The 14,197-nt window shown below is 48.4% G+C and overlaps 1 protein-coding gene and 1 long non-coding RNA gene across 4 annotated transcripts in view; one reads left to right on the top strand and one right to left on the bottom strand.

The window, feature by feature from the left end:
* Positions 1–14,197, top strand: part of LGR6 (leucine rich repeat containing G protein-coupled receptor 6) — a 143,755-nt gene that overhangs the window by 18,222 nt on the left and 111,336 nt on the right. The window lies entirely within an intron of this gene.
* On the bottom strand, positions 956–6,102 carry LOC146426870 (uncharacterized). 2 transcript variants are annotated; one of them, XR_014856589.1, is made up of 3 exons: positions 5,791–6,102; positions 2,346–3,073; positions 956–2,174 (listed from the first exon to the last, which is right to left on the bottom strand). It is a non-coding gene; the product is annotated as an uncharacterized LOC146426870 (long non-coding RNA). The 2 variants fall into 2 exon arrangements; XR_014856588.1 differs by having other exon boundaries at positions 5,800–6,102.

The following is a 14,197-nucleotide window of genomic DNA, read 5'->3' as shown; positions in this document are numbered from 1 at the left end:
CAGGACAGGAGGAAATGGTCTCAAGTTGCCAGAGGTGGTTTGGCTGAATATTAGGGAAAAATTCCTCCCTGAAAGGGTTGCCAAGCCCTGGCACATCATACCCAGGGCAGTGCTGGAGTCATCATTCCTAAAACTGTTAAAAAATGTGTGGATGTGGCACCTGGGGACATGCTTTAGTGGTGGCCTTGGCAGGGCTGGGTTAATGGCTGGACTAGATGATCCTACAGGCCTTTTCCAGCCTCAGTGATTCCATGATTCTGTGATCAAGCAGACCTTAGAGGACACCTGGTTTTGCCTTTGCACAGCACTGAGGCTCCTGTTAGGCACTGGAAGTGCCCAAATCTCAACCAGACACAGACTGCACATGTTCAGAGCAGCTGGGGGGATGGAGGATCAGACTGTGACAGTCACCCCTGACAGGTCACTGTGAGAGCCACAAGCTGTGTGCCAGAGCCCTTCTCCAGAGCTGTTAGAGATGCCAGAAGCAGACACTGCCTGCTCAGGGAACAGGGAGCAGGGAAGCCAACTGCCCAGCATCCTCAAATGGACATCCCAAGCTATTGGGAAAGGAGCCTCTGTGGAGGCCAGGGCAGAGCAATGGCCACAGAAATCTTTACCCTGTGGGCAGTGCAGCAGGAGCTCATGGGGACAGAAGGTGCAGGGAACAGTAGAGTGCCTTCCTTCCTCATCTCAGCCAGCTGGGGATACCTGCAGTGGTGGAGATGATGTGTGCCTGGCATTTAACCTTCCCTTGGCCAGGTGCTGCTGGGACTTCCCCACTTGGCATCCAGCAGGTGTGAACAGAGCTGTTTGCCCTGTGGATTTTGGAGTGGTGGGGCTGGAGAATGCCTGCCTTCATCAGCCTGGAGCCTGCCATGGTCTTTGGTGGCTTTCTCTGTGCCAGGAAAGGTTCACATTCATCACTGTTCACATTCCTTAAACGGTGCCCACCAGATGTTCCCTGAAAACACCTTGGCTGTTTCCCACAGGTGGATCCTGGCAGCTCCAGGCTCTCAGATATTGTCATTTTGGAATATTGCTGGCTTTTAGCTGGTGAAACTTGTCTGGACAGGACAGATGATCCTTTGGTGCATGAGCAGAGGGAATGCCACTGAGTCACCCACAGGGCAGAGGATTTCCACTGTGTGGCACACACACTTCAGGGCCTTTCTCTCAGGGTTCTGGGCTCATCATGTCATTGATGTGTACCGAGGGCAGGGAGCAGAACTGCACTCAGGGCTGTCCACCAGAGGAGCATCCACTGCCAGCAGGCACAGATTCCCACATTCTGCAGCTGCCAGGGAGCTGGGAGCAAAAGGGACTGGTGGGATGTCCTCTCTCATTCATGAGGAATGTCTGGGTTAGCTCCCTACCTGGAGCTGTGGGAGGAATGAAGGGCAGGAGCTGCCTGGTCCTGCTGTAGGGAGAGTCCTTGGCAGCTCATTGCAGCTCAGGTCACCTCTTGCTGGCTGTGTGGGGGTGGCAGTGTCCCTCAGGCACTGTGAAGATGGCCATGGCTCTGCAGACTCAGAGCAGCTCCGTGCGGCATTAGGCCCAGTAAGACACATCCCCAGCAAGGAGGTCCTGTTCCCCTCTCTGGGTCAGAGCATGGGTTAGACACAGACTGCCTTATCCATCACCCCAGAGTCCTGCCCCCCACCCCTTCTCTGCCCCCCTTGCTGTCCCACACAGTTTGCCCCATCTGCTGCCACCAGCCACAGAAAGAGCTGGGTAAAAGCACTGCTGAGCACTCAGGCATTGGTCCAGCACATGGCAGCCGGAGGTGGGGAGTTTGCACAAGTTCTGCTCGTGATTTCCCAATCCAGGAGAGCACCAGGGAATGTTGGGTTTGCCCATAGATCTTGGGCATTGCCAGGGTAAACCCCCTGCAGTTGAAAAACTCCTTGTAATTAGTGAGCCTTCCCATTACAAGTCACAATGGAACAATTTATTGTTAGTGATGTGTGCAAGCTCTGCATTCCTCTGGCTCTGCTGCTCCTGCAAGAATGTGGGGGCTGATCTAAATAGATGAACCCATCTCATCTGCGTCGTCTGTGGTGATTTAATAATTCCTGGTACTGCTCTCTAAGTCTCTGGCAATTAGCTGCTTCTTAATCCTCCACATCCACCAGCTTCCAGGTAATGCAGCCAAGTGGATTTGCACTGAATCATGTCTGTCAAAAAAAAGGAATTAGAAACACTCTGCTCGAGGGTCCCTTCACTGTTCACACCACAGCAACCAGCAGGGATGTCAAAACATGAGCTTCCAAACTTCCTTCAAGTGTGAGCACTCAAACTGAATCCTCCTGTCAAAAGCTTCTGTTTCCCCCAAAAATTCCCATTACTTAGTGCTGCCTGTGAACTTCCTCAGTTTAAATGAATTGTCTGTTGCACCTGTGTGGGAGCAGAACAACATCCTCAGATCACAGCAGGGTGGTGTCCCAGGAATAGTTTTCTTTCGGTGGAGGGCACAGTGCTTAGGACAGAGCAAGGTGAGCTATTAACAGTGCTAAATGGAGCTCTGTTCTCATGCCATTTGCACCCATCCCATCAGGAAATTGCCCCTCTGGTTTGTCCTCTGCTGAGGGAGGTGCAAGGACCCCAGCATGGACACCAGAGACCTGTCAGCCACCATGGTCCTTTGGCAGCCCAAGATTGGGTGGATCTACTTTACACAGTACTTCAGCATTGTGTTCCCATCTCACTGCCCATCTCATCCAGAATTTTTCTGGAGACAACACAGTGAGTCACTGCTGTGGACTCAGTGGACTGTGATTGTGTCAGGGCTATTCCTCAGGTGGGTTTTTACCTGTGGGACTCTTTTGCTTTTGTTGCACTCATTCTGCCCACAGAGCCTGGGGAATGCCTGGGCAGGAGGTGGCCAGCTCTGATTTCATTCAGTCTGTCCCTGTGCAGGAGCTCGTGGCCATCACAAAGGTGGCCTGTGGCTGCCCTCAGAAAGGCATGGCCAAGGACTGGCTGTGCTGGAGCCTGGGTGTGTTGGCAGCTGGCTCTTCATAATCCTCCTTTCCAAGCATTTTGGATGTTTCTAGTCCGTTTTCCTTACAAGGACCTGGAAAGGGAAAAAAGCCTACAAGAACCCATCTGACACTCACAGACTGTGCTGTGGCTCTCCACTGGAGCAACCACTAAAACCAGAACAAAACAGAAACAGAGATGCTTTTCCAGACAGAAATAAAGTCCATGGGACTTTAAAGTCCAGGAAAAGGCTGGACTAGAGCTCAAAGCAGGAATCACTAACGATGCACAGGCACAGTTTTGAGGAGCCATTGGCAGCTGACTGTAGAAAGCTTTTGGGATTATTTATCCTGTAGGTATGACATTATTGGCAAGGGGTTTCCCATGGCATGGAGCCTCTGCAGAGACTCCATACCCATCCACCATGGTGTGTCCTGGATTTCCCAGTGTCTGATGCATGGCAAATTTTCATGAGATTTTCAGTGGCTTTCCAGGAGTTCTCCAATGTGCACGACTCTCAAAGCAAAGAAATACTGCCCTGTGAGTTCCCTCATAATCCAGTGTTTCTTGGATTTGACACTCTGGAGGGTCACCAACCCAGATGAGAGGGAGGGGAGTGCTTTTTCAAATGTGTCTTCATGGGGATTCATGAAACAGAGGAAGAACTCAAAGCAGCAAAGATGTAATTTATTGGGTGGATCTGGGCAGAAATTGTGAAAGGTTCCCCACAAAAACAACAGTTACATTTTTAGATGAGAGTGAAGTTTGTAGGTGTTTTGTCTAGACTGTCTCTCCTTTTGATGAAGTTGGAGACTCCCAACAATGAAAATCTGGCTGGGCTTTAAAGACTTCCTTTGATATTTTCAGGAGGGACTGTAAACCCTTCTGAAGACAGAAGGGTACAGAAGGCACAGTCTGGCCTAGAAGAGAAATCTGGTCTTTTGTAATTTGGTGTAACAGAGAGTGAAATAATTGATAGACCTCAACCTGTCAGCCCAGACAATTGTACAGATAAATGAAAGGAGGAATGCTATGGGAAGTGGGATAAAATACACCTGCTCAATCAAACAGTACAAACCAAACCACCATCCCAGAGTTTAGTTTAGTTTCTATATTTACCCATCACCTTAAAGTGAATACACAGCAGTGAATAACTCTTTCGTTCCAAATACAATATCTCGTACAATATTTAATCCAAAATGTGGATTAGATCTGAGGCTTTCAGTGAGAAATCCCAGTAGGCAGCAAGTTTACAAGTTAGGAAAAGCTGAGCTGCTCCTTTATAGTAGGAGCGTAGGTACACAGTGGAAGGTGTATTATCTTAATTAAGCTGATTAATAAGACCAAAAAAAAAAAAAGCCATTCTGATTCCCTGAAGGTAGGAAATGTAAGCTTACATCAAAACCTAAGCTAAAGAGAGCTGGTGCAATTACAGATGCAGAGGCATCTCCAGTTCTTCAGCCTTGATCTATTTGCAGGGTTTGGCATATAAAACACACTCCTTACTGTCCCCAGGCATGTTAGGCTAGTCCAAAAGGACATGGTGAAAAGCTTCTAATCCCTGAACAACCTCCTGTGTCAGAAACGTGGCTTGCTCAGACCTTAAACCAAGCATCTCCCAGCCAGGGTAAGCAGGGAGTATGCATGCTACAGAATCATGGAATCTCCTGAGCTGGGAGAGACCAACAGCATCATCGAGCTCACCTCCTGGCTCTGCACAGACACCCCAACAATCCCACCCTGGGCCTCAGAGCATTGTCCAAACTCCCCTGGAGCTCTAGCAGCCTTGGGCTGTGCCCATTTCCTGGGCAGCCTGTTCAGTGCCCAGCATCCTCTGGGGGAAGAACCTTTCCCTGATATCCAGCCTAACCCTCCCCTGACACAGCTCCAGCCCTTCCCTGGGTCCTGTCCCTGATCACAGAGTGCAGAGATCAGAGCAGCCCCTCTGCTGCCCCTTGGGAGGAAGTTGTAGACTGAAATGAGCTCTCTTCTCAGTCTCCTCCAGCTGAACAAGCTGAGTGACCTCAGCTGCTCCTCATGTGACCCCTTCACCATCCCCGTGTCCCTCCTTGGATGCTCTCTAGCAGATTTAGACCTTTTTTACATTGTTATGCTCAAAACTGCCCCCAGCACTTGAGGTGAGGCCATCCCAGTGCAGAGCAGAGTGGGACAATCCTCGTCTCTGGTGCCCCCCAGGTTGGCCCTTCTGGCTCCAGGGCACTGCTGACTCATTCCATTTGCTATTGACCCCCAGGTCCTTTCCCATGGGCTGCTCTCTGCCCTCTCATTCCCCAGTATATCCATAAATACAAAGAACTCCATCCTAGGTGCAGAATCCAGCACTTGCCCTGGTTAAACTTCACTGTTCAGCCTGGAGAAGAGAAGGTTTTTGGGAGTGACAAAATTGGGGCCTTCCAGTACCCAAAGGGAGCCAAAGATGGAGAGAGACTATGAGGGCCTGGAGTGACAGGATGAGGGGAAACTGCTTCAAAGTGACGGAGAGTAGGTTTAGGTATTAAGAAGGAATTCTCCCTGTGAGGGTGGGCAGGCCCTGGCACAGGGTGCCCAGAGAAGCTGTGGCTGCCCCTGGATCCCTGCAAGTGCCCAAGGCCAGGCTGGACAGGGTTTGGAGCAGCATGGGATAGTGGAAGGTGTCCCTGCCCATGGCAGGGGAGTGGAATGAGATGATCTTTCAAGTCCTTTCCAACCCAAACCATTCTGTGATTCTATGATTGTTCAGCCTTCTCACTTGTCTAGGTCTGTCTGGAGGTCCTCTTTGTCCTCCCAATTTAGTGTCATCAACAAACTTACTTCTTACACCTTCAATTGCTGCATCCAAGTCCTTTATGAAGATATTGAAGAGTCTCTTGCATGGCTTTGGTTGAAGACTGTGAACCACGAGTCAGCAAAATCTTCTTTAGCGTGGCTAAACAGTTTACACTGACAAACTCCAGGTGGTTTTAAATGTGACTTCCAGACCAGAGCTGGTTTTAATCCAAGCCTGCTTTCTGCTTCTTTCCAACAGGCAGGATGGTGAAATGAAAGTTGATAATCAGGAGGCAGAGTGGGTTAACAGTGCTTGAGTTTTGTGATCATGGTGTCTTATCCTCCTCAGTGTTCCCATCCCAGCTGGGCAGGAGTGGCTCTGCTGCAGTAGCTCATCAGTTGCAGCTAATTCTCTTGAATTCAGCTACTGTCATCACTAAAAATAGCTTGTTAGGGAGGAAGCTGTGGTTCAAAGGTCTTTACCTAACTACCACAACTCCTGCAGCACAGTGAGAAAGAGCTGCTTTCACAATGACCTGATGGGAAGGGTCTGTGGGTATTATGAATGGGACAATTATAAAAACCTGTTCAAAATTATCCCATATTTCCTCAGCAAGCAGGGTGTGATTTATCTCCGCCTAAAAGGCACATCTGAAACAGGCAGTATGAATCACACAGTAAAAGGACTGGTTTCTCCTCATGCAACTAGAAAGGGAATCCAAAGTCTAGCTCAGATGTAGACGTGTACATCATAGGCTTCTAAACTGAGGTGGTGAGATTCAAACTTCCCCCTCTTTAATAAGTCCAGAAATGGGAAGATTATTTGGTGAAGTCTTTAATTAATTGGTGATAAAAGCTAGTGAAACTAAGAAAGCACCGAAACCTAGTAACTCTCTTTGGCGTGGCCACGTCTGTGATTTCTCAGAGTTCATTTCCATTGCCTCTGGGGAACTGAAGCAGCCCAGGAATTCAATGGAAGACCTATCAGAATTTTACCTCTCTAATTTGGCATATGAGTTTGTGACAACTCAAATACTATGGGACTGATTTTACAAGCTGCTCAGGTTGGTTCATGTCTTGTGAAAAGAATAATGCTGTTATCCAAGAATATTATTATAAAGGAATCTAGTAAATCTCTAAAAAACATAATTAAAAATTTTGCAAGGTAACTGGAGCATTACACAGGCCAAAGGGCATGACCAAATACTCAAGTCTGCCTCTGGTCCAAAAAATCATTTTTGTTTGATCATCTTCTGAGGGTTCTCTTGCCAAACTTCAGATGTCTCTGAGTTGCAGTTTTGTAAAGACATACTCTACAATCTAATTTTCAAGATCAAGAGTAATGGTCTCTTTTCTCATAACTCATACCTGATTTCCCAAACCTTGATGTACAATGGAAATAACCCATCCTGCTTGCACACAAAGAGAACAAAGTGGGGACACTGGTGGTGAAGCTGAGGGACATACAACCCCTCTGGCTTCCAGAGCTGTTCCCCAGGTGCTTTCATGCTGGTCTGACAATGGATAAAGGAACCAAATCTGCCTCCCAGGGCCAGTGTGGTCACCTGCCCAGGGGTGGGAGGAGCAGTGCTGTGTCTCCACAGCCCAGTGTTGGGTTGGCATAAGAAGGACTTGTGTGACTCAGGCTGGGGCAGTGCCAGAGACCTTCCTCCCGAGATGGTGACTGCGATGACATAACTGCTGATGACATACTGATGGAGACAAAAATCAAAAGTGAATAGTCTTATCCCCTCATTCCAAACGACTTCAGGAATTTTAGGATTGTGCAATGAGAGTCAGTGTCCTGTACCCCTTCACATGATTGGGAAATGGGAAAAATGAGCCAGACAACACTTAATAGCTAATTACTTTTTGCTGTGTAATTGCAGCAATATTATTTCTAACGCAGGAGATGCAGGCAATCCAACAGACCAAAAGGTGGCAGGGATGGGAAGAGCTGCTCAAACACAGGGTCATCACCATAAAAGTAAATCCTTTTCTTTGTTGTTCCCTGAGAACAGGCTGTGGGTGCTTCCCTCAAAGTCATTCTTAATGTGGACAAATCTGAAAACAAATGGGTAAGATGAATAACAAAAATGATCAGGTGGTATTCTCACTGCTCCTAAAGGCATCCAAATCTGAGACTATTGACCTACTAATCATTGTGCTTAGCCCACTGCTTAAACCAGTTCTGCTGCCTGAAAAATGCAAGGGGACAAATGCAACACCAGCTTTCAAAAAGCCTTCAGGGGCAATCCAAGGAATCACAGACCCTTAAGCCCATCAGATGAAGTGACAGTGGAAGTAAAGAACAGAATTAGTAGACTAAATTATAAAGGGTAAATGTGGTAGGAGATAAAAAACAGAGGGTTTGAGAAAAGGAAACCATTCATTGAAGGTGCCAAGAGGCATCTGGTCCAATAGAGATTAGTAGCTGAACTTCCAGAGTCTCCAAAATGAGCCCACATCAAGCTCTCTTGAAGGAATTCAGTTGGTGTGAGCTGATTACTGGTCAAGAGAAATGAAGTGAAAGAACAATCAGTGGGGCATTTTGAGAGCAGAAGGCTGGAGGTAGCAAGGACTGGAAGAGTATCACAGAAATCTGTGCCTCTGCCAGATGACAGAGCTTTGCCAGGAAATCAGATGAGTGAAAATTCAGTCTTGAGGAACCTGGGGACAAACTGGCACCTGTGTGCACACAGCACAGGTGTTGTGACCAGGTGAGAAACAGTTCATGGAGGCAATGCAGGCAGATTGATAAAGGTGTCAGTTGGTCCTCAGGGTGATCAAAAAGGCAGCTGTGTTGCTGTTGAGCAGCTAGCAGAGTAATGAAAGCACCAGTTCTCAGTGGCAAGAAGGAATGACCTTTATTGTTTTGATTTCATCACATATATAGAGTTCTCAAAAGTCACCCAGATTGGTCAGTCAGAAGCCTTCCCCCAGGCCTGATTGGCCAGGCCTGCACTGTCCAAGTTCTGGGACACTGTTCCAATAACATCCAAACTTTATCTTTATTTATAAAACACAAGAAGAGTTCTCGTGGGAAAAACCTGTGCTAGCCACACAGACGTTCAGGGGTGGGAGGGAAGTACACCAGATGTGGTCTCTAGAAGTCTAGTCTATAGTCTACAAAACTATGTGGTAGGTCTGCTGAAGTCAAAAGGAATGACCAGAGGTGGTGCTTACCCTCTTCCTGATCTGCAATTAAATACGTATCTCATAGGCTCAGGATCCAGAGCTTACAGAAGAGATAGCAAAAGAGAGAGAAGATGCAATTCTATGTCATCTCTATGAATCAGTTCCTTGCACTGCTCTCAAATCCCTGCTTCCCTTGCTGACTCCAGCAGGTCCTGCTTTACTGCCCCAGCCAGTTTCACATGCTTTTGACTCAGGAGCTTAGGAAAATGTTAGTTTTGCCAGGCTTTTCCTCTCTTTGCTGCTCAGAGCAGTTCCCACGCTGTGAAGCACTTTTGTGGAAAAATTCAACTTCAGAGGAAGTTTTCAAGCCTGCTGTGGGTGCAGTGTTCTCTCACTATGTGTGAACTGACACTGAAATTATTATCAAAGTGAATATAACTGAAATACAGAATTGGTATGAGTGAAATGAAGATAGAAGCATGGGTTACTAAGCCCATCATGATAATGATACAGACTAGATATGGCAACTTATACTACCACCTCTCTGACTCTTCTGCCTTTCCAAAACGTCATTAACTTCACAGGAATCATGTCTTCTGCTTTCTTCCTCCTGTTTCCTCCTGGGTCAGATAAAGCCAGGTCCCTCTGAAGGATCTCTGTCTAGGTTGGTGTATTGGTTTTGCACAGCCTGGTTTTTGGTAGCTGGGAGGCTACAGGGGTAGCTTCTGTGAGCTTCCTTCATGTCCAGCAGAGCCAATCCCTGGCGGCTCCAAAGATGGACATGCTGCTGGCCAAGGCTGGGCCAGTTAGAAATTATGGTAACACCTCTGTGATAACAGATCTGAGAAGAAAGATAACCAAAAAGGTTCCCTGCACAGTTTTAATTTCAGCCTGAGAAGAGTGGAGGGAGAACATGTGAGAGGAACAACTGCAGACAGCAAGGGCAGTGAAGGAGGAGGGGCAGGAGGTGTTCCAGGCACAGGATCTGGGATTCCTCTGCAGCCCATGGTGAGGCAGCTGTGCCCCTGCAGCCCACGGAGATCCATGGGGATGCAGAGATCCACCCAGAGCCCATGGGGAGGTGCCCACACCAGAGCGGGTGGATGCCTGGAGGAGGCTGTTGTCCAGTGAGAGACCCATGGAGAGAGGGGCTCTGCTCCCCAGCTGGAGCAGCCTGTCCTTGCAGGACTGACCCTGTGGAACAGTGACCCATGCAGCAGCAGTTTTGGGAGGGCTGCTGCCTTAGGGAGGGATGGCCTTAGGCTGCAGCAGTTCACAGAGGGCTGCTGCTCATGAGAGGGATTCACATCAGAGAAGGTCCTGGAGAACTGGAGGGACCCCAGGGTGCAGCAGGGGAATGACTCCTGTCCCTGAGCAGTGGGAGAAACCACAGGGGATGAACCAACCATAGCCCTCATTCTCTGTCTCCCTGCACTGCTGGGGTAGGAGGTACAGCTGGGAAGGAGGAAGGGCAGGTGGGAAGGTGTTTTTAAGGGCTTGTTTTACTTCTCATTGTCCTGCTCTGATTTTGTTAGTAATAAATTCACTTCATATCTCTAATTAGAGCCTGTTTTGCCCATGATGGTTTTTGATAAGTGATCTCTTCTGGTCCTTACCTCAACTCATGAGCCCTTTGTTAAATTTTCTCTCCCTGTCCAGCTGCGAAGGAGAGTGAGTGAGCAGCTTTGGTGGGTGCCTTGCATGAAGCAGGGTCAACCCTCAACAGCTGGGTTTGAAGTGCTCAATATATTTGGTGCTGGGGTGCTCAAAAATGGAGCCATTGTGTCAGCAGGTACTGCTGGTGCTACTTCTTTATGAAAGCCAGACTGTACTGAGGTGCCTACAGGGAAGCTGAACTCTTCTGAAAATCTGGCTCCAAAACAAGCAGCTCCTGGCATGGTTTCTCCAGGCAAGTTCTGCTCAGGAGCTGCTCAATGGGAGAGGGAAGTTTCTGGCTTAGAGCTTTTTTAAATGGCGAAATGCACTTTGTCCTCAAATGGAATATTTCCTTCAGAACATAGTGGTGTTTGCCAGAATGTCTCAAGTTTCCATTGGGAAAGTTGAATCATGGGGAATTGACTGGCATCCTCCAGTGCCCAGTCAAAGCACCTGGCTGGGGCAAACAAAATCCTGTTTGACTTCACAAAGACACTGAGCTGTATAATGGGAGGCACCTGCTTGGACCTGTAGCTCAGATAATCCTGCTAACAGATTTCCTAATTGGACCCCCAGAGTGTCTATGATGTGATAAAGACATTACTGCTGGAGAACTGTTCTCTATGTAGAAAGCAGAAGGCAAATATTGTATTTCAAGCTTTGCTGTTGTTCTGAAATATATACTGGGAGTATTTCAGTCAGCCTTGATCAGATTAGCTGGTCTTTCATCAGGTCCTTTCTGATTCCTGGCTGGTGGTCTTTGTAAATGGAGATGGACAAACTGTAGGAAACAGGAAAAGAATCCTAGAACAATATATTGCAATTGTTCTCACCAGTTGAAAAGCCGGAGCATTTGTTCTCAGTTGAAGATAGGGTTTTGTCTGAACTGATTTCAAGCAATTAAATCTATTTAACTATGTCAGTTTAGATGAAGAATAATGTATTCCAAAGGGTCTTTGTGAAAAGAGAGTTTTAATATTTTCAGAGTTTTGCAGCCTTTGCCTCCACAAATTAGAAAACATAATGCTGATTTGCCAAGTCTTGAATTGTCATTCTACAAGTGCATTTGGCAAATCAGCTCTCAGTCAGAAACCTTTTCTCTGTCTCTGCAGTTGGTTCATTGCTTTGTTCCATCTTCTACTGGCTGAGTACCCCAGCACAGCTCAGTGGGGAGCAATGACTGCCCAGCACAGCCAAATGTTCCCTGGTGAACACTGGTGTGGACATGTGGAGGTCCTGAACAGGGACTCTTCATCAGGAACTGTAGTGATAGGACAAGGAGCAACGGGTTCAAGCTGAAAATGGGGAAATTTAGGTTAAATACACAGAAGAAATTCTTGGCTATGAGGGTGAGCAGGCCCTGGCACAGGTTGTCCAGAGAAGCTGTGGTTGCCCCTGGATCCCTGCAAGTGTCCAAGGCCAGGCTGGATGGGGCTTGGAGCAGCCTGGGGTAGTGGAAGGTGTCCCTGCACATGGCAGGGGTGGAATGAGATGTTATTTAAGGTTGCTTCCAACCCAAACCATTCTATCACTCATTCCAGGACAGAGTCAGTCTGGGTAACTTGACACAAATTTCCTCATCCTAAGATACCTGTCCATATCTTTACCCAGATCTCCTCAGCAGCAAACCAAGGGTGACATTTTCAATTTGCTCTTCCTTTGACTTTTTTTGTCTATACCTAAAGCTGACTGTGCAACCCAACATCAGTAACAGCTGCCTTTGTGACAAGTGATGGATACCCAGGAGGGTCCTGGTCTGGGCAATGGCACATTTGCAGGCCCTACACGGATGGGCATGGACAGAGCTGGAAATTCAGGAGCTAATGTGGGAAAAGCTACAGAAGTTTTGTTTACTGAGTGTGGCAGAAATAGAAAATGAAGGTTTTGTATGGGGGGATGCAGTCTGTGAGCTGCCCAGCAGATGTTCCTCTCCAACCATGGAGAGAAGGGCAGCCAGCTGTGCAGATGGGGGACATGGGGACAAGTTTGGAGAGGGAGATAAGGACATCTGAAACCCACTGGCTGGCAGCAGAGCAGAAATTGGGAATAGGACGGTGTGTGCTGAGAGCAGGAGCAGCAGTGGGCGTGTGACACTGTCCTGTGAGCTGCAGCAGGAGGAGCTGCTCTGTGCCTCTGCCCCACAGAGCTTCTTCCTCGGGGCACCCAGGGGGAGCATCACTCCCTGTGTGACAGAACTGGGCTCAGGGTTGTTTTCTCCCCTGCTGCCAGGAGGATTTACAGCCTATGGCAGGAAGGCAGCAGAAGTATTCAGAGTGGAGCAGAGGCCTTTGGAAACACAAATGGAATGGAAGGAAGGTCTGGCATGGCTGGGGTTTGCACCCTGCAGGCAAATCCTCCCAGTGTTCCTCCAGCCAAACCAGGACACCAGTCTCAACCCCTGCAGCACCAGGGGCTGCTGCTTCCAGAGAAAGGGCAGTTTCTGCTGAAACTCCTGCACTGACTGCCCTGGCCAGGGGCCAGAGAACTTGTGGTCAGAGTGAGGAGTCTTCCCAGGTGATGTAAATGTGCTGGAGGTACTTGGGCAGCACATGGTGACGTGCTCTCGCTTACTGTTTTGCTACTTGCAGGGGTTTGCAATCCAGATTTCAGGTCTTGGCAAGTGGTAAGTTTCTTTTCCTTGTTTTTGAAACAAGGGAAGGGACCATTTGAGTGTCCCATGAAGGGACAGTGGCACAGCTGGAATCAGGGAGGTCACCCATTTCCAAAGCTCCCTCCCCAGAGCCAGCTCTCCCCAGCACACCTGCCTGTGAAGCTCATGTTGTCACAAGTGTCCCAGGAGGTGTGGGCACACCCTGCATGTGGCAGGACATGGTCCTTGGCCCCATGGGCAGCACCCCTAAGAGCTGCCTGGCTCCCAGCTGGGGTGCAGGGAAGGCACAGGGGCTGATTGAAAGGCCCTTCATTGCCCAGGGAAAAGCAGAGTGCAGATTGTGAGCACCAAACACAGAGAGTGTTTGCATTTCTGTTGGGCCCAGGGAGCTCCCTGGCTTTGAGATGCTGCTCAAAGCATGGCTGAGGGAAGGCAGGCTGGAGAAAGAGCAGGAGAGGTGTGCTGAGTATCACAGACTGGCCAAGGGGACTCTGTTTGTTTGGTCTGAGGGTACCAAAGGAGCAGCTCTGGGTGTTCACTTCATTCCTCCCACTCTCACCAGGCACTAGGGAGTGCCAGGGATTGTGTCCTGGAAGCCAAATATCTGTGTCCCAGGTCACCTTTTGGAAGATGGGCTGGCAGGGAACTGGGCAGGTTTTGGTTAGGGAGCAGAGAACACGACACACACAAGACTGGTGGTGATGTCAAACCTTTGCACTTGGAGCTTGCAGCAAACATCAGCTCCTGGAATCACATGACATGAGAGTCTTTTCTCTGAAAAAGATATTTCCTGGGCCTCTAAAGGTTCAAAATTCAAAGAAGGCAAATAATAGAATCCAAGTATTCTTCCCTGTTAACTCTTTTCACCAAGCAGAGTCATGCACACCTGATTTTGTTGGGATGACAAATAAATTACAGGAGTTGGGTGCTTGATGTAATCTCATTTATTTACCAAGAACACACGCTGGGGCCTGTTTCCCTATTCCCTGCAGAGCAAACACCAGCAGCCTTGCTCCAAAATCCCACACCTGCCCTCCATGCCCAAGA

The sequence above is a fragment of the Lichenostomus cassidix genome, chromosome 26 (assembly GCF_008360975.1).
Source record: "Lichenostomus cassidix isolate B80296 chromosome 26, HeHo_3.0, whole genome shotgun sequence".
Classification (NCBI taxonomy): Eukaryota; Metazoa; Chordata; class Aves; order Passeriformes; family Meliphagidae; genus Lichenostomus; species Lichenostomus cassidix.
This window is presented reverse-complemented; position numbering and strand designations above follow the sequence as displayed.